At 42.9% G+C, this 20029-nt stretch overlaps 1 long non-coding RNA gene across 1 annotated transcript; it reads left to right on the top strand.

The window, feature by feature from the left end:
* The first annotated feature begins 3208 nt into the window (after positions 1 to 3208).
* On the top strand, positions 3209 to 9798 carry LOC147577148 (uncharacterized). The gene is made up of 2 exons (XR_015255759.1): positions 3209 to 3807; positions 8154 to 9798. It is a non-coding gene; the product is annotated as an uncharacterized LOC147577148 (long non-coding RNA).
* The last annotated feature ends 10231 nt before the right edge of the window (positions 9799 to 20029 follow it).

Below are 20029 nucleotides of genomic sequence, written 5' to 3'. Positions count from 1 at the left end.
GCATTCCAGAGGTTTTGGGTTGTGGTGTTATCATTTTCATTGACTTCCATATACTTTTTCATTTCCTCTTTAACTGCTTGGTTAGCCCATTCATTCTTTAGTAGGATGTTCTTCAGTCTCCAAGTATTTGTTATCTTTCCAAATTTTTTCTTGTGGTCGATTTCGAGTTTCATAGCGTTGTGGTCTGAAAATATGCATGGTATGATCTCAATCTTTTTGTACTTACTTGAGGCTGATTTGTGCCCCAGTATATGGTCTATTCTGGAGAACATTCCATGTGCACTGGAGAAGAATGTATATTCTGCTGCTTTAGGATGAAATGTTCTGAATATATCTGTTAAGTCCATCTGGTCCAGTGTGTCATTCCAAGCCATTGTTTCCTTGTGGATTTTTTGATTAGATTATCTGTCCATTGTTGTGAGTGGGGTGTTGAAGTCTTCTACTATTATGGTATTACTATCGATGAGTTTCTTTATGTTTGTGATTAATTGATTTATATATTTGGGTGCTCGCACATTTGGCACCTAAATGTTTACAATTGTTAGGTCTTCTTGGTGGATAGACCCCTTGATTATGATATAATGCCCTTCTGCATCTCTTGATACAGTCTTTATTTTAAAGTCTAGATTGTCTGCTATAAGTATGGCTACTCCGGCTTTCTTTTGTTGACCATTAGCATGATAGATGGTTCTCCATCCCCTTATTTTCAATCTGAAGGTGTCTTAAGGTCTAAAGTGGGTCTCTTGTAAACAGCATATAGATGGATCTTGTTTTCTTATCCATTCTGTCACCCTATGTCTTTTGATTGGAGCATTGAGTCCATTGACGTTTACAGTGAGTACTGAAAGGTATGAATTTATTGCCATTATGATGCTTGTAGAGTTGGAGTGTCTGGTGGCGTTCTCTAGTCCTTTCTAATCTTTGTTGCTTTTGGTATTTATATATATAATATATATATTATATATATATATATATATATATATATATATATATATATATGGTGCCTGGGTGGCTCAGTTGGTTGAGTGTCCGATTTCAGCTCAGGTCATGATCTCACACTCTGTGAGTTTGAGCCCTGCATCGGGCTCTGTGCTGACAGCTCAGAGCCTGGAGCCCACTTCAGATTCTTTGTCTCCCCCTCTCTCTGCCCCTCCCCTGCTCATGCTCTGTCTCTCTCTGTCTCAAAAATAAATAAAAACATTAAAAAAATTTTTTTTTAATTTCTTGCAGGGCTGGTTTAGTGGTCACAAACTCCTTTAATTTTTGTTTGTCTGGGAAAACTTTTTATCTCTCCTTCCAGTTTGAATGACAGCCTTGCTGGATAAAGAATTCTTGGCTGCATATTTTTCTGATTCAGCACACTGAATATATCCTGCCACTCCTTTCTGGCCTGCAAAGCTTCTGTGGATAGGTCTGCTGCAAACCTGATCTGTCTTCCCTTGTAGGTTAGGGACTTTTTTTTCCCTTGCTGGTTTCATGATTCTCTCCTTGCTTGAGTATTTTGTGAATTTGACTATGATATGCCTTGTTGATGGTCGGTTTTTGTTGAATCTAATGGGGGTCCTTTGTGCTTCCTGGATTTTGATGTCTGTCTTTCCCCGGGTTAGGAAAGTTTTCTGCTATGATTTGCTCACATAACCCTTCTACCCCTATTTCTCTCTCTTCCTCTTCTGGGACCCCTATGATTCTGATGTTGTCCCTTTTTAATGAGTCACTGATTTCTCTAATTCTTAAATCTTGGTCTTTTGCCTTAATCTCTCTCTTTTTTTCTGCTTCATTATTCTCTAGAAGTTTGTTGTCTATACTGCTGATTCTCTGTTCTGCCCCATCCATCCTTGCTGCCACTGCATCCATCCAATATTGCAGCTTAGTTTTGGCATTTTTCATTTCATTCTGGCTATTTTTTACTTCTTTTATCTCTGCAGAAAGGAATTCTAATCTATTTTCGACTCCAGCTAGTATTCTTATTATCGTGATTCTAAATTCTGGTTCAGACATCTTGCTTGTATCTGTGTTGGTTAAATCCCTGGCTGTTGTTTCTTCGTGATTTCTTTTGGGGTGAATTCTTCATTTTGTCATTTTGAAGGGAGAAGAAGAATTAATGAGGTAGAAAAATTAAAATAAAACAATTAAAATTTAAAAAAATTAAAATTAAAAAATTAAACACACACACAAAAACTGAATAAATGATGCTAGATTCTAGGTGTGTTTTGGTCTGGGTGTTGAAAGTGGTTTGACAGATTAGAGAAAAAAAATGGGGGGGGGAGGGAAATCGTTTGAGAATTTGAAAAAATGAATACACTGAAGTAGACTAAAATGAGATGATGGGAGTAAGATAGAATTTGAAAAAATATACACAAAAGTCAAGAATAAAGTAGAAAAAATTAAAGAAAATTAATAAAAATTAAAAATAAATTTGAATATTTTCTTTTTCTGTATTCAAGGAAAAGAAAAGAAATGAAAAAGAGAAAAAAGATTAAAAAAAATAAAGAAAAAAAAGGAAATCATTTGAACATTTGAAAAAGTGAATACACTGTAGTAGACTAAAATTAAATGATGGAAATAAATAGAATTTGAAAAAAATTTACATAAAAGCAAAATATATGGTAAAAAAATTAAAGAGAAATATTTTAATAGAAATTGAAAGTAAAAATGAAGTTTTTCTCTTTCTGCATTCAAGAAAAAGAAAAGAAATGAAAAAGAGACAAAAAGAAAGAAAAAAAGGGAAATCGTTTGAAAATTTGAAAAGGTGAATACACTGAAGTAGACTAAAATAAAATGATGGAAGTAAAATAGAATTTGAAAAAAATTACACAAAAGTAAAAAATATAGTAATAAAAATTAAAGAAAAATATTTTTAATAAAAATAGAAAATAAAAATGAGTTTTTTTTCTTTCTGTATTCAAGAAAAAGAAGTGTAAAAGAGAAAAAAAAGAAAGAAGGAAAATTGAATAGATGGACTTGCTAACAGATTGAAGTAGGACTGAAATTACTTCATTTTCCCCTAGAAGTCAGTCTACGTAGCGCTTTATAGTCCATAAACTAAGCTGGCGGTGAGACTTGTTCTTGAAGATCCAGGTTGGCCCAGTTGGGTGGGGCTCAGTGTAATGGCTCCGTTCTCCACTAGATGGCGCTGCTAGCCTACCAGGGTGGATTGTTGCAGAGCTCGTAGGTGCGTATCCGCATGCGCGGGAACGGTTAAAATGGCGCCACCCAACTACCCAGTCTGTTCTCCCAGATCAGCAATCGCGCACTGGTCCTCTCTTTTCAGCTCTTGTCCACTCCCCACTTTTTCACTCTCCGTAACCAAGCCCCAGGCAGTACCTCTCTCCTGAGTTTTGTCTCAGATGCGGCTGTTTTCTCCGGCCCCTTACTTCCGAAGGACTGTGGCTTTTACCCGTTCCGCCCCTCTGCGGGAGGGTCTCACCGAGCAGTGGCCGAATGAGTAAGGGCCGAATGTCGGCCACACCCAGGAACGCTTGCTGGACCCTGCTGCTGCCGGTGCCCCGAGACTGCGGCCAGGTGCCAGCCCGCCCCAGGAAAAGTTCGCGAGACATTGTAGCAGCAGCGTTTCAGGGATTATGGAAAATCACAACACACATCTGGCACTAGGCTTCACCCTTAAGGACCTTGTTCCAGCACCAGCGAATGTGGCCGCCTTCTGGGGTCTGTGGGGACCAGGTGGCTTCAACAGTCTCTACCAAATGTCCTTCCAGCAGTGGAACCACTTTTCCCCGTGTGGCCCGAGGACCTCCTGGACCCCACTCTGTCCCTGGGGATTCACCTTTCCCACCAGAGCACCGCCAGGTATGGAGCTGCGGACTTGCAGCCTTTGCGCTCCCCTTGTTTACAGTCTTAATGGAATTTAAACCTTCTCCTTTCTCCCTTTTTGGTTTAGTCCCTGCGGCTGTTTCCAATTTTCTACTTTCTCTCCACCTGCTTTTGGGGAGGAGTGCTTTTCCCGTATTCTCCCCCCAGTCTCTGACCTCTCTCTGCTCACAAAAGCACCTTCCCGCGGCTTCTTGCTCCCCAAGTTCACCTCTCCATGCCACGTACCTGCTGAATTCTGTGGTTCAGGTTGTGCAGATTGTTGTGTTAATCCTCCAGTCAGTTTTCTAGGTGTGTAGGATGGTTTAGTGTTGGTCTGGCTGTATTTCATGGATGCGAGACACACAAAAAACTTCCATGCCGTTCCGCCATCTTGGCTCCTCCCCGAAAGAATCCAGTATTCTGTCTGGATTAATTCTATCCAGTAATTAAAAGGGTGCAAAATGTCCTTAGCTTTGCTTTTATTCAGTAATAGTTTCTGTTCTATTTTTAGGGAACTTAAATATTCATCAATACAGGTGGGTTCTATGGCTTTGTCTATCTTGCTGTAGGCATAAAGGGTCTCTCTACCATGAAGTGTTTCAGGACCTTGTCCTGTTGTGTGAGGCTCCTTCAATTTGTGAGGAATAAAGATTCAGCTGAACAAATATTTATTGAGCACCAGCTGTGTCTGATAGTGTGCTAGGCTCTGGGGACTCTAGCAGTGAATAAGACACATAAGGTTCTTGCCTGCATGGAGCTTCCACTCAAGTGAGGATTGACAGTACAAAAATACAAGTGCTATGAAGAAAAGAATCTGGGGATGTGATAGAGAGGGAGAAGGGAGAAGGGGGTGAGGCTACGTCAGATTGCATGGACCAAGAAGACTTTTTTGAAGAAGTGGCATGGTAGCCGAGACTTGAGAGCTCTAGGGGAGCCAGCTGGGAGAAGGGCTGGGGCAGAATCTTTCAGGCATAGGGATCATTTGGTACAAAGCTCATATGTGACAACTCTGGCACGTTTAAGGAATACAAAGGCCAATGTGGCTGGAGTATAGGGAGTAAAGGTGAGGGCTGGGCGATGAGGTCAGACTTAAAGAAAACTAATGTGTTCACCCTTCAACCCGACTGTTGCTGTGTCCCAAGAATCTTGTTCCCCAAAACTGAGAATCCACTTCTTTCTGCCACATTGACTCCATCAGAACCTCATGACTCAGCTGTTTTTTTGTTGTTGTTTTTTTTGCCTCCTCTTCTATCTCTCTTTCATCTTTTCAGCTTTCTGCTTCACCATTCCTCTCTCAATTCATTTTGCATTACAATTTCCAAAGGGTGAGGAACTGGGCACCCTTGTAACTGTTTATGCCTTACCAATAAGAAGTGATCCTATTGGACAGAGTTTCAGCTAGGCCTTCTCATTGGCTGCTGGTCTCCCCTGGGTCTAGCTTCTCTACTCTGGGATCCTGAGTCCATTAGTTGTCGCTGGGGTCTCATGACCCAGAGTTGGCAACTTGTTTTGAAGGAAGTGACAACGACTACTTTCCTCAGGTTCAGGTTGTGTGCTGGGCCAGAATTACAAAGACTGAATTAAAGACCATTTTTACAGGAAGGATATTTATAACCACCTCCCAGGCAACAAGCCTGTGAGGGTGCTTGTTCTCTGTAAAGGGTTTAGTGCATAGCTACTCACACCATCCTTCCCCAGGGACCACTGAGTCTGACCGTTACCATCTAAGTCTAAGCGCTTCAAAGTTAGCTGTCCACAAAGCCTCTTTGAATTGTCTTTCCTCTTCTTCTGGCCAGAGATGTCACAGCTCTATCTCCTATCTCATATGCTCTCATGAAATATTCCCTTGCCATTTCTCCAATAAGTGGTAGTTAATTTCACCTCCCCTTGAATCTGGGCTAGCTGTGTGACTGGCTTTAACCAACAGAACATAGAAGTACTCTATGTAAGAGAATAGCCACTTCTATCTTCATTCACCTATTGGAATATCCCTTCTTGGAACTCAGCTGCCTCACCATGAGGAAGTCCAGTTAGCCATGTGAAGGGCCCAAGTGGAGGAGAACTGAGGTCTCCAGCAGATAGTCCCAGCTGAACTCCCAGTTGACAGCCAGCACCAACTTGCAGTCATATGAGTGAAACCTTTGAGGACCTTCCAACCATCCCAATACCTCAGGCAACACCAGCAAGACATATAAACACCTGGTCAATCCACAGAATTGTGGGAGATAATAAAATGTTTTGTTCTAAGTCCTTACGTCCTGGGGTGGTTTTGTACAGTAATAGTTAACCCAAACAGCCTCTAAATTTCCACAGCATTCAGAACCCTGGTCTAAGGGAGTTGTGAGGGGACAGCAAATGGGTTATATCCAGTTGCATTACACTCGGCTTCAGAATCAGGTATGGTGAGCTTAGACCTGAGAAAATGGAAAGCAAAATTTTAATTTTACTTGCTTATTGCTTCTCTTTGGAGAATCATTGGAAAATTCTTTTATATTCTAGTGACAAACAGCCCAGGCCACTCTTACTTGGGACTCTGTCCTGCTGGTGGTGACAATTTAGGGAGAGACTGCAGGTACAGCCAGGAAAGGAAGGAAGATGGCAAGAGAGTGCTGAGTGTGATGGGGAATACTGAGTCTTACATTTTGATCCAAAAGTTCAGAATTTGATACTGACATCTTTCATGGAATTGGGGAAGCTTACATGGATGGATATGATTTTATTTTTTCAGATGCTAATTCTTCAAATGATGAAATGAGAAACTTCTTGTTCTCTTTCCTCTTCTCTCCCTCTCTCATTCTCTCTCTCTCTCTCTCTCTGAGACTCTCTTTTTTAAAAAGAAACCACAAAGATATCTAACCTTTTACTGAGCTCTGGCCTGAAATTCAGATATTTGGTCTTTACCCAAAGTCAATATTTTGGGAAAAGTTTGAACTAAGCCATTTATGCACTCCTGGGTTTCAAGCATGAAAAATCCCCATAGTTTTCCACTTAAAAAAAAAAAAGTCTGAAAACTATGTACTGAAAAGCTATCAAACGTTGTAGGCTGTAAACTTCAAACTTGGCAAGATGAAATGACCACCAAACAAGGAAATTCAAGTCAAGTGCAAAAAATTAGCCAAAGCTTGTAATGTGTTAAAGGCACACAGACCAAAGCATGTGCAGAGCATCGTGGGGTGAAACTCTACAACTGACCTGTCACTGAGTAGGGGCCTCTCAACAGGGCCACTTGCTCTCCTGATAATTGCAGTGGTCTCAGAACTAGTCTCCTTGATTTATGTCTGTATCTTTTTAAATCACAAATCTGATCAGGTCATTTTCCTGTTTACAAACTTTTGGTGACTCCCCACTGCCCCAGGATAAATCAACACTTCTCAAGACGCCTTAAGAGATGGCAGGCCTGAGCCTGCTTCCCTCTGCGGCTACAGCTCTGGCCACACCCGAGCTCACACCCTTTTCCTCAGCCATGTGGACCTCCGTGGTGTTCCAAGAACGTTTGCTGGTGTCCAACATGAGTCCTTGTACATACCGTTCCTTCTGCTGGAACGGCACCCCATCCCCAACTCATTTGTCCACCAAAAATCAGCTCAGATGTCACCTCTTCCAGGAAGTACGGGGGATGCCTCTTCTGGATTCATGAAGCATTTGGGAGTTTGTCATGCAGTGTGATAATCATTAGTTTACACATTTATATCCCCCATCAAACTGTGAACTCCCTAAGGGCAGTTACCATGCTATATTTGACTTCTTAGTCCCTAAAACCTGCATAGTGCCCAACTTATAATAGATGCTCATAAATCATTGTGAATAAAAATAAATAAATAGCCTTAAACCCCATCTACATTTTTGCATCATGGGAGAGAGCCAGAGAACTATAGGGTAGCAGGACTTTGAGAATGAAGTCTGTAGAACTGAGACTCGGAGATTTGAAGAGAATTATACACCCATGTCATAATTTTGCCTACAATTAATAATTCCCTATAAAATTGCTTCCACACCCACTGCAACTTAACCTGGCGATATTCTTGTTTTCAGAAGTATTGCCACGAGGACCCTGTCACAGAGGTTTGGAATTTACTCATTTAATTAACAAAGATAATTTGAATTCCAAGTGTGCCAGGCCTTGTGCAAATTTAAACGTGAAGACAACATGACTTGTTTCCTTCAAGGAGTTTGTAGTGTGGTGGAGAACTGGCAAAGGGATTTGGTTTTGATTTGATGCTGTTGTTGTTAAGACTTCTGCAAATAAAAGGTTCTTTCAGGGTAAGTCTGCCCCAATTACAGGGAGGTCAGCTGACCAATGTTAATTCTCCAAAAAAAAAAAAAAGTGTTTATTTTTTTTCCAGATAAATAAATGAAGAAAGCTCACCCCAGAGAATAAATATGGATGATACTCCCCACCATGGGAACAAAACATTTTTTTTTAACAAATGACACATTAACAATAAGAAGATACAAGATGCAGACATGTAGAAGCAAGGAAATTCAAGCTTGTGCCGTTGACATACCTGAGTCACAAAGATGAAACAGACTTTTCTCCCTGGAGGCACAATCTATCCCTAGAATTCTTGAGAATCATGGTTCAAATTTTATATGTTGGAGATGAAGTGTCCTTGGGTGGGATGCTTAGAAAGGAAGCAGAAGATGGTAAGACCCTAGAATGGGGCCTCTGTCTCCTAGGTCGGGCTTCAAGTACACCTAACCATGTTTGAGGCATGCAGTTGATGCTGTGAAGGATACCAATATGTAGATGACATCAATCAATGAACCAAAGCCTGTGGATCACAGGAATTTACAATGGATATTGTGGCGCAGAATTTGACCTAGAGGTATTGGGAGGAGAGCAGAGAAACAAGCCCAAAGTTCTCCTCTGAATGCTGTCCATTTAGTCAACTGTCCAAATTGGAAATATCAACTCACTTCCGCTTTTCTTTCTGAAAGTTAAACTTCTGCAATCTAGAAATGTATTTAAAGGAGAATCTAAGAATAATTGTTTGCTTTTAAATAATAATAACGTTGTTAAGTATTATACATTATTGGCTCCAGTTCGTCCCCCTCTCTTTGTCTACACCACCTGCCATCTATATTTGCCATGTATATTTGTACTTCCCTGACCTTGACTTGCATTTGGACCAATGGAATGTGCATAGACATGATGGTATGACAGATTAGAGCCTAGTTCTAAAGGAGCAGTGCTGGATTCTGTTTCTCTTGTACCTCTTCCATTTCCATGAGAAGAGTTTATACTCAGTAGTTGCTGCCTCCTAGTAACACTGAATACACATGGAACAGAATGCACCCCAAATCAGTGAAGATTGAAGCCTGGCTGAATCTTCAGTTGAAGCAAAGCCACCCAGCTGATGCCAGCCTTGATCAGCAGACCTACAGATACACAAGCCTCAGATACACAAGCAAGAATTAATAATTGGTTAAAACACTATTTGGGTTAATTTGTTATGCAGCAATAACTGACTAAAACAAATAACAATATTAGCTCAACTTGCCCATAATTTGCCCAGGGTCACACAGCCAATGCCCAATGAAGATGGAATTCAAATTCTGGGCTCTTAATCGCCACCTTATATAACCTTGGGAAATGAACCTAGTTAGTATTCTGGTGAGTTCTTCCCAGGCAAAGATTTTTACCCTGGAATGGAGAAGAGATGAGAAAATACATTGGTTTCTTTTTCAGATGGTTTTCAGGGAAGAGGAGAGCTATAATCATACCAGGATCATGTATTCATGGACCTCAGTCAGAGGCTCTCAGTTCTCAGAGAGAAGGACAAATATATTTTTTAAAAAATAGAAAAGTAAACAAAAGCAGAATTCAGATTAAAGAATGGCAGGTCATAAAAAAATAAGGATGGATGAAAGACTGCCTAACATTACTGCTGTTGTATTAGGATTTGCCTCTTGGTTACTAGCTTTGTGATCTCCAGGACTCAGTTTTCTCATCTGAAAAATAAGGATAATAAAAGCAACTACTTCATAGGGCTGTTGAAAGGATTGAATGAGTATATGTAATGAATATACACAAATGCCTAGGAGAGTGTCTGGCACACAGTAAGTAGTATGTATATGTTAACTGAGCGGTGCCTCCAAAATGGAGCATCATACTTAACATCTGCCTGGTATTTCTGACTGCACTCCTCTGATGGTTTTGTATTATGTTAATCTAGCTACCAGAACCACATCTCCCAGAATTCCTTTCCTTATGTAGTCTGGGTGAGAATTGTCATATGAAAAATTCACATCAGATTTGGCAGCTGGAAGTGAAGCTGCAGTCACCACGATCTGAAGGTCAGGGTAGAGCACAAGGTGCTGCTGTAGCTCATCATTGATCTGCAGGCTGACTCAGCTGGTGCAGGGCAGCAGTGGCCCTGCCACCTCCGCTACTCCCTCTGGACCTCCTCCTGAAGCTTCTCCCAGTCCTGGCTGGGTATGTGCGCGGCTCCATGATGAAGGGTCCCAGCTTCCATGTAGTTGATGTTGAGGTGATGGGAGACAGATATGGCTTTCAACTGGTTCTCATGGATTTCAGATTGTCCTTGCAGATTACTGTTTGTTCCCATAGTTTATAGTTATCCTTGCCCTTGCTCTCCTCCACTTCCTGTCCCACCTTCCTTCCTTCCTTCCAAACTATCAGACCTGCCAATCTACAATGACTTTAGGACTGACTCCCACCAAATGCAGATGTAACAGCTCTACACAGACATTTTCACCAAATCCCACCATTACTCAAGGTCTAATCCCTATTCCAAATCTGTGTTTTTCTGTATTCCTCATGAAGGTTCTGCTTTCCTGATTTAACCTTGGCTGATATACCTCCAACCTCCAGTTAACTTATGAGTTGGGAGGGAAGACCTTGGCATCACTGAAAAGTCATGGTTCTTTTTAAAAATTTCCCAATTACCATAACTCTAGGCATTTGGGCTCTCAACCACACCTCCCCTTCACCCATCACCTTCCCAGAACTTCTCTGTAGGAAGAGCAAGAGTGAATGAGTATTGGCTGCTGAAATCTTCACAGAAAAAACATTCAACTCCTGGCTTCAGAGCACTGATGGGTGGAGTTAACCACAGATTTGTCATCAGATTTCAAAATCAAAGCAGTAGGATTTCCCTAAAAATAAAAGGAAAAAAAAAAAAGAATTCTATCCACCTCAGTATTGCTATTTTCACAATTTCCCAGAACGAGTTGTACAGAGTAATACAAATGCTATGAAGATAGGTCCAAATGAAATACAGAATTCATAATAAGAGGATGTTGTTACTCAGAAACAAGCCAGCCCAATATGCTTTGGGATAGTATTGCAGCAATGAAAACAAGCTCAATGTTCGTGTCAAATAAATAATTGTACTCATGGCCCTGGAAGTTTAGGAAGTGACTCATCTTGAGGAATGGGCACCGAGTAAAGGCAACCATTTGGAGGCTGACACAAACATTCTTTTTTTTTTTTTTTTTAACGTTTATTTATTTTTGAGACAGAGACAGAGCATGAACGGGGGAGGGGCAGAGAGAGAGGGAGACACAGAATCGGAAGCAGGCTCCAGGCTCCGAGCCATCAGCCCAGAGCCCGATGCGGGGCTCGAACTCAGGGACCGCAAGATCGTGACCTGAGCTGAAGTCGGATGCCCAACCAACTGAGCCACCCAGGCGCCCCACAAACATTCTTTTTTATTGTGACTTTCCCACTGGGAGATGCTGTTCCAGCCACATGTACTGACATCTCTGCTTCTACCACATACACCATTTACCTCTTCTGCCCCATGATGCCTGTGTTTTCTGTCCTCAACCTTCCCCTGTCCTTAAAAGAAGCCATTCTCTAAAGCCAATGGATTTCCTGGTAGATGGAAAGAAAATAATTCAGAAGCCTCTCCTTGCGTAAAGGGCCCATTGTTAAGGACTTTTGATCTGAGATGTATTGGCTGAGCCCAGTGAACAACAATAGAGTAGGGTGCAGTTCCAAACCCAGTTGACCAGCAAAAGAAGGAAGGAGCTGAACGGGAGTTTAGAGACTCTGGCTGGGGGCAGACGCAAGGTCAAAGTCAATGGAGGGTGGTTCCTGAACACAGGAAGTGATGACTAGGTCAGGGTCACGGCAAGGCCAGGGATGGAGGCCTGGGGGAGAGTTCTGGCAGGAAAGGTTGAAGGGCCCTGATTCTGAAGCTTCAGCTGCAGCTGGGGCAGGTCAGAGGGGGCATCCCCAGAAGAGCTCTGCTGATTATACTGTTGTCCTTTTTGCCTTCATCTGAGTGTGTTTCATGACCAGGACCAGAAAGTTCTACTGCTATGGCCATAGAAGGATGGCCACTCAGGTAGCAGTATTGGAGGCATGCCATCCAGAGAATCACATGTCCTTTTGCATCAGGACACATGAGCAACAGTGTTCACAGAGGCATTATCCATAAGTGTTTCCCACCTGAAATATCCAAACTACCTCAACTACAGAAGGGATCAAGAAATGGTGGTATGTTTATAAACCAACTGTGACTGATTCACACAGTGGAATACTGTATTCATTTCTTGGGGCTACCATAACAAGATATCACAAATTGGGTTGCTTAAAATCACAGAAACTTATTTTTTCACAATTCAGGAGGCTAGGAGTCCCAAGGCATGATGTCTGCAGGGCTGGTTCCTTCTGAAGGCTCTGAGGGAGAATTTATTCTATGTCTCTCCCATGGTGGTTGCCAGCAACCCTTGGCGTTCCTTGGCTTGTAGCTTCATGGCCTCGATCTCTGCCCCTGTTTTCACATTGTGTTCTCCTCTCTGTTTTGCTCTGTGTTTTCAAATGGCCTTCTTATAAAGATACCGATCATTGGATTCAGGGTCCGTTCTAATCCACTATGACCTCATCTTAACTCATTACATCTGCAAAAACAAAAAAACAAAAACAAAAAAAACACCCTATTTCCAAAAAAGGCCACATTCTGAGGTTCTGGGTGGACATGAATTTTGGGGAGACAGTATTCAACCCAGTACAAGTACTATACAACAATAAACATGGGTAGGCTACAGCTACATGTGACAATATGGATGAGATTCTCAAACATTATTTAGTGAAAGAAGCTACACACAAAGGGGAATGTACTGTTACATCACACTGTTAAGTTCAACGTTAGGAAAAACAGACTGTAGCATGTAGGGGTGTATACTGCAGTGACGATACTATTAAGAAAAGCAAGTAAATGATTCCCATAAAAGTTAGGTCTGTGGTTACCTTTAAGAAGGAGACAGATGTGAGAGGGGGTTTCTGGCATGTTGGAATGTTTTATTTCTTGAAATAGCTGATGATTCAAGAGTGTTCATTTTAAATCTTTCATTAAGCCATTTTATTTTCTGTATGCATGTTATTTTTCACAATAAAAGAAGGGGTGGTTAAAAACCTATAGTTCCAAGTTCTGCCAATAACTGTTGGGTGTTGGGTAAGTTTCCTCTCTGGACCTCAGTTGCCTTATCTATAAGACGAGGAGGTTGGACAGGATGATCTCTGAGGGCCCTCTCAGGCCTACCATTCTGGGTTTATTACTCATTTGATTCTCCAAGCTTCTCCGTGAGGAGGGGAGGACATCCAGCATTATGTTCACAAAGAAGGAAGCCACTGAGAGAGGCTCTGTGGCATCACGGTTAGACCTGGATTTTAGTCTCACCTCTGCCCTTTCTCTAAGATACCAGGGACAGAGTACTTCAGCTTTGTGGGCCTCAGTTTCCTCAGCTACAAATGGGTATAATATAAGACTCTTCCTCACAGGGTTGATAAGAAGACAACAAAGGATGATGTGTATAAATGACCTGGCTCAGTGCCTGGAGTCCAGAAAGTCCCTGGTAACTGGTAACTAGCTAACCTGGGAAAAGCCAAACAAGTCAGATCAATTCAACAAACTGTTCTTAAATACCTATTGTGTGGCTGAGAGTGTCTATATAACATGATCTCCTTTAATACTCACTGCAGTTCTTCAAGACTATTTGTGGAACTGGTAGGTTGTGACTTCTTGGGGGCTAATGGTGGGGCTGAGAGAGAGGCAATGAGGAGTATGATCCAAGCAGTTCTCTAGAAAGATTTCCCTGGCAGCTGTGGGTCAGAAGAGAAGGAATAGAGAGAAGGTAGGTGGGGAGAACTGTCACTCAAGGAGGGCCCTGATGGGGAAGGCCAGGGCAGGGAGAGTCATACCCTCACTACTGTGGTCAGGTCTCATTACACATTTGCTGAGAGAACAGGTGTGTGTGAGTGAGTGTGAGACCTTGTGGATGTAAGGTGGGGAGGCCAAGGGCCTGAAGGAGCCAGTGATGACTCAGGGACTTCCAGATCAGTCCGCCATGGGGGGTGTTGGGGACAATTCAAGAGGAGCAGTGGGTGTGGGTGAGGTGAGACAGGATGTGTGACATTAGTGTGACACTGAATGGAGAGCCTGGCAAGCTGGAGCAAGGGTGGTGCTCACAGCCAGGTCTAGAGTAGGCATGGAGAACTTGAACTCAGGTCCTCTGCTTCATGGCCCAGGATGGGTCCCACTTCGCTCCCCCTCCTCTTCCTGGAATCTTTACTAATTGGGAGTAGGGGTGGCTTTGTAATCTTGAGGCAACCCTTTTCCCCTTGTTTCTGTCTGGCCTTGCACTACTCACCAGTGGCCATTGCTGGTTCTTGGGCGGTGATGCCTCTGGTTTATGGCTGCCGGAGGACTATCTTTACGAATAGGTCATCTAAATGGCAGAACCCAAACACCTCAGTGCTTCAAACCCTACCACAAGTAATTATATCCTTTACATGAAGCATTCCTCTCCTCATGGACTTTTTAAAAATACAAATGCCCTGGACCTCATCGACAGCACAATTCCAGTGACAGCAGTGAGAGGGACCAGTAACATGTGTTCAGAAAGGACAGGCTATCTATGGGCAAAAAAGATACATTTCGCACACTTTAATTTCCGGAGACTTTTCTGACTCAACGTGCATCTTCTGCCACTTCTCACACACTTAGTTGGCTGGAGGAAAAGGCCTTATGTACCCAACATAGTGAGGCTCTTTACAAACATTAACCCATGCAAACATCAGAATACCCCATGTTACAGATGAGAAAACTGCATTTCTGAGGGGCTGTTTGCTCATCCAACCAGTGGGAGGCAGCAGAACATGTTGGGAGACTATTCAGCCATGGTGGGTTTGAATCCCTGCTCTCTGCTTATCCACTGGGTGACCTTGGGGGAGCTAATCAACTTCCTCTTGCTGTTTCCTCATCCTCTTAGGGTGGGAGTGAAGACGAAATGGGAAAATGCACATGAAGGGATCAGCGTAAACATGAGCTGTGCTCTCAACCACGGTAGGCAGTGGGTAGACCCTATGGGTTCCAAGAAAATGGAGTGTTCCAGCTGAGCCCACACTGAGATTCGAGTCTGGCTATTTGTGGAACTGGTAGGTTGTGACTTCTTGGGGATCTGTCTCCAGGTCAACATTTTGTTCTTTGGCTGAAAAAGGGAGAGGGATGAGTTTCTTTGGAAGGGGTTGGGAGAGGGGCTTCGAGATGGACCAGAGGCAGGCTGCGTTGCTGTCTGTCCCCCTCCTCCATCCCAGACACACACAGCCGTGGGTGGTAGGGCCTGGACAGGAACCAGCCCCACAGCTCCACAAGCCTATGGAGGGAAAGATGCATGAGAGAGCAACATCTTACTCCCTCCCCTTAGCCCCCTGCTGACCCAGCAGCCTCCAAGTAGCAGAACAGTGTCCAGAGCCAAGATGCTCACATTCAGATGATTGAGTGACCTTCCTGACCCCAGCCCCACCCTGGTGTGAAAGAAAAGACCTATTGGTACAATTAATAGCTAGCTATTCAGTGGCAAAACAACCATCCCATTGAGCAAGGAGGCTGATTTTCTGCCACTAAACACTGGGAATACTTCAAGGCACATTCTAGCCAATCCTGACTAGATTCTGGGCCTGCAGGTCTGGCTTGGTTTTCTTGTCCCCATTTATTTCATTCTATGTGTGTGGAGGGGATCTTTTCCATATCTAGAGAGGATATCAGACTGGACTGGCTCAAGGAATCCATTTTAAATATCATCCAGCATGGCTGGAAGGAAACTGATGAGCCCCAGAATAGAAAAATTGAAGTCTAGCACCTGATAGAGACTTTGGGGTGGAAGACAGGACTCATGTGGTTGGCTGGCCCCCCAGTGGCAGTCTTCATATTTCCCAGGCATATCATTTTTATTTAGACGTCCAGAAATTTTTAAAGCACTCTTTCAAGACTGCATTCAAATATTTGGGGAGGTCTGTGGGAAGCCGCTTTGGTGTGTTTTCTTGGGATACAGCTGTAGAGGGTGCTGATAATTCCCCCTGAAGAAATGGCCCCTTGCTCCTCTGTCTGGGCATGCAGCCAGTCTGGAGCCTACTAACCCTCTGGTGTCTTCGTTATATGACAAGATAAAATCCCCTATCATTTAAGATGTAGCCCAAGGTGGGGATTTCTGTTCCTTTGAGCCAACAACAACCCAGCTGATATACTCACTACCCTGGACTGAAAAGGCTGTGCCCAGCCCTGGCAAGGGTGTATTTTTCCATCCTCCTTGGTGTGAAATTCTGGGGTTTGTTTGGTGTCACTTTGGAACTTGGTGAAACAACACGCAAAGGGAAGATTAATGGAAAAAATCTGCTTCCAACTGCCAGGGAAAGATTTTTCCCTTTTCAGCATGAAAACAAAGAGGAGTGTCAGCTGAGTGGTCTGGAGAGAAGAGGAAGTTAATGTTCCCTGTGTTACCGCACGTCATCTCTGCTCTGCCCTTTTTACTGAGTCCCTCTCCTGGGCAGGACTGTACTTTTTTTCTCGAAGGGCTTCTCATCTGACAACCTAAAATAGATCAAATGTGTCTGCAAGTGACCCCTGTCCAGTGTGTACTCTGTGGGGGCCCTGGATAGGTTACTTTCCTGACATAGACCTCCTTGATCTGTAGGACAACCCCCACAACTAACCCCACTTTACAGACAAGGAAATTGCAGCTCAGAGCATTAATTAACTTCTTCAAGGTCACATAGCAACTAACTGATGGAACTAGAATCCAAATCCAGGCCTACTTGCCATGGATTCTTTCTACAGTGCCGCATGCACCAGATCCTGGTCCGGTGCCTGGCACCTACAATATCACCTACAATGCTCAGATGTATAAGAGAATGAAGGAAGGAGAGAGCCAATGAATGAAGGCCAGATGACCTGGGTTGACCTTATCCTACTATCTCTACTTCTCATGAGACCTACTCCTCAGAATGCCTCAGTTTTCTCACTGGCAGAATTGACATGGAAGTGATTGTTTCTGCCTACAAATTTGGTTGGTGATGTATGGCAGGCCTGTGAGGAAACAAGGAGGGCTTATAAGCCAGGACAGTGAAACACGTAGATGTATCATGTTATACATGAAATCTACTATCTCTGAACCTGCAGAGAAGAGCAACCCCTTCACCTTGGCATTTTTCTAAAGATTAAACAAGATGTAGTTTGTGAAGCTGCTGCACATGACATTATTCATTCACTATTTTGTTTCTGGTTTATTTTAAAGATTTTAATTCGGGGAGTCTCATGCCCGGGGAAGGCGAAGAGATCCAGTGTACGGACATTTTGCTTGGATGTTTATTTGCCTGGGAGTTGGTCCACAACGCTTATTTGATTCTTAAAATGGGTTCATGATCCAAAAATGTTTAAGAACCCAATGCAATCCCATTTGATTTTTGACCTGTGGTTAGAAACCACTGAGCTAAGAATATATTGTGTTCACATGTTCTTGGAATCATGTTATTCAAATAAACAGAACAGGAGGAATCTTAGCCTTTTAGAAGTTCACGATTCAAATATGAACAAACTTGTAAGTGGGTGCATGACAGAATTGTGTGTGTGACCAGAAAGGATGCGATGGCTGAGTCAGGTATATATGCGGATCTCAGAAACAATCTGGAGAGAGTAGAGGAAAAAATTGTGAAATATTCACTAACTATATAAAAGCAATCAATATTCATTTTTTATTCTATTTCAACTTTTCTTTCGAGAGTATATCTAATAGCCAAGTATTTAGTGCACACTTACTTTGTGCCAGGTGGTAAGTTGTTTCTTCTAAATGCTTGACCCTATTTAATCCTTACAGCCATGTCATGGAGTAGATACAAATACTATCTCTGTTTTACATAGGAGGAAACTGTGATTCAGAGAGGTCAGAAAACTTGTTTCAGGTTACACAGCTAGGAAATGGCCATTCTCAAAGTCATGAGTTGTCCCGGGACTTATCTTTGAAAATGTCTTCATTCCTTTGGCATCTTTTTCAGCCTAGGGTAGTAAGTACATCATTTGGGTTGCTTTTGACTAAAAGGAACAGACATCCCCATCTTGGGCTATATCCTAAATGATAGTGGGATTTTATTTTGTCATATAACAAAGACACCAGAGTGTTAACAGGCTCCAGACTGGGCCATGTCTCTGTGATTCTTTCAGACTTGCCCACCTCTCTGACCCGTGAACAAGGGTGAGCAAGATGTCTGAGGAAGTTTTTGGTTGTTGGACCCAGACTTAGCAATGTCAAGGGGAGGAGTCGGGGATGGTCTCTTCTTGGGTCTTGTTCTTAGGAACAAAGAGATATTCCTCAGAAGAGCCCAGAAAAATTCCCCTTGTGTCTCTTTGGCCAGGACAAAGACACAGGCCCAATCTTAAACCAATAACTGCCAAAGGGGATGGGATTGCCATGATGAACTTACTATCCATATGGGGGTGAAATGAATATTGGGGAGTCAACTCTACAGAGCAGGATTTTTGAATCAAAAAATTTTGGGTGTAAAAAATTGGGGGTATACTCCTTGGTCTTTCCTGAGTTGTGCCTTGGTTTCTTCAGTTGTATGACAGGTTTACCTCACAGCCTGTTCTAAGGATTGAGTGAGATGGTATTTGTTACCTCAAGGTACCAAGGTACCCAGGCAATAATAATTTGGTAGGACAGCTGTAGGAGATGCCTCGTTCTACCCTTGCACTAAGGTGGGCATATGATCCAGGATAAGGATTTTTTTTTAATCTGAATCTTCAGTAGGCAGAAAAGAAAAACCCTGAAAATTGTTGGAGCTAATTCATCCTGAGACAGGCAGACTGAAGTCAGATTTTAGTTCCTTCTTCAGAGCCCCGAGGGCTGCCCTGGGTATTATCCTCTTTTGGTTCTGTGGTCTTCCCAATGCCCTTTTGTCTTAGGTTGGGGTCCCTAGAAACAGAGCCTGAGGTGGGGTCTCTTGGCATATGGTTATTGATGCCCTCAGGAGAAATCTGGAAGGAAGTGAGGGAAGCAGGATTGAGCAGAGAAAGAGCTAGGATGCCATCTCAGCAGGGATCTAGCCTCAGCCTAGTGGCTGTTGGTGTGAATTGCACTCCGGAGCAAATTTTGCCTTGAGACCAAGTGGTTGGCCTTCTCTGACCCCCAAATTAGTCAGTCATTGGCCCTGGGCTGCTGGGAGTTGGAGGGTAATCTGCCAGGTGAGGAGACGTGCGTTGGCACAGGCCAGATGTCCGGTGAACGGGCCAGCTATGCACTGTCTGTAGCCAACAGTGGCTGCTGGGTGAGTATGACAAAATTACAGAGGATCTGAGTGGAACACTGACAGCATATACTACATTTCTCAAGGTCTCTCTTTTGGGCTTAAATTAGCCAGAATTAGTTCTCGTTGCCTGTGATCAAAATGCCCCAAGTAAGGAATCCTGTAAAGAGCTTGGTAGTTATTACTATGCTACTGGTACTATCCTTATTATCATTACTAGACACTATCTCCAAGTCTACTCAAAAGGTACAAGGCTTCTGAAGAGTCAAGAATGAAGAAGACCTTGCTATAAACCTTATGTAATCAATTCCATATCAGACTCTTTAAAAGAAAAATCATAGAGAGGGTATGAAACCTTGGAGTTGGTTTGTCAACATTCCAATGGAAGATGGAGGTGAGGAGAGAAGGTGGGGAAGATTCACTCCCACGTGACCTCTCTTAGGCCCTCTCCCATGACTAATATAATTCAATGTTAGAATCTATTCTTTTTTTTTTTAATGTTTATTTATTCTTGAGAGAGAGAGAGAGAGAGAGAGAAAGAGAGAGAGAGAGAATGAGTGGGGATGGGGCAGAGTGAGAAAGGGACACAGAATCTGAAGCAGGCTCCAGGCTCTGAGCTGTCAGCACAGAGCCTGACGCACCATGAGACCATACCTGAGCTGAAGTCGGCTG

Source organism: Puma concolor, chromosome C2 (assembly GCF_028749965.1).
Source record: "Puma concolor isolate L17-30 chromosome C2, mPumCon1.1.hap2, whole genome shotgun sequence".
Lineage (NCBI taxonomy): Eukaryota > Metazoa > Chordata > Mammalia > Carnivora > Felidae > Puma > Puma concolor.
The sequence above is the reverse complement of the archived record's forward strand: the minus strand, read 5'-3'. Positions and strand labels throughout refer to the sequence as shown.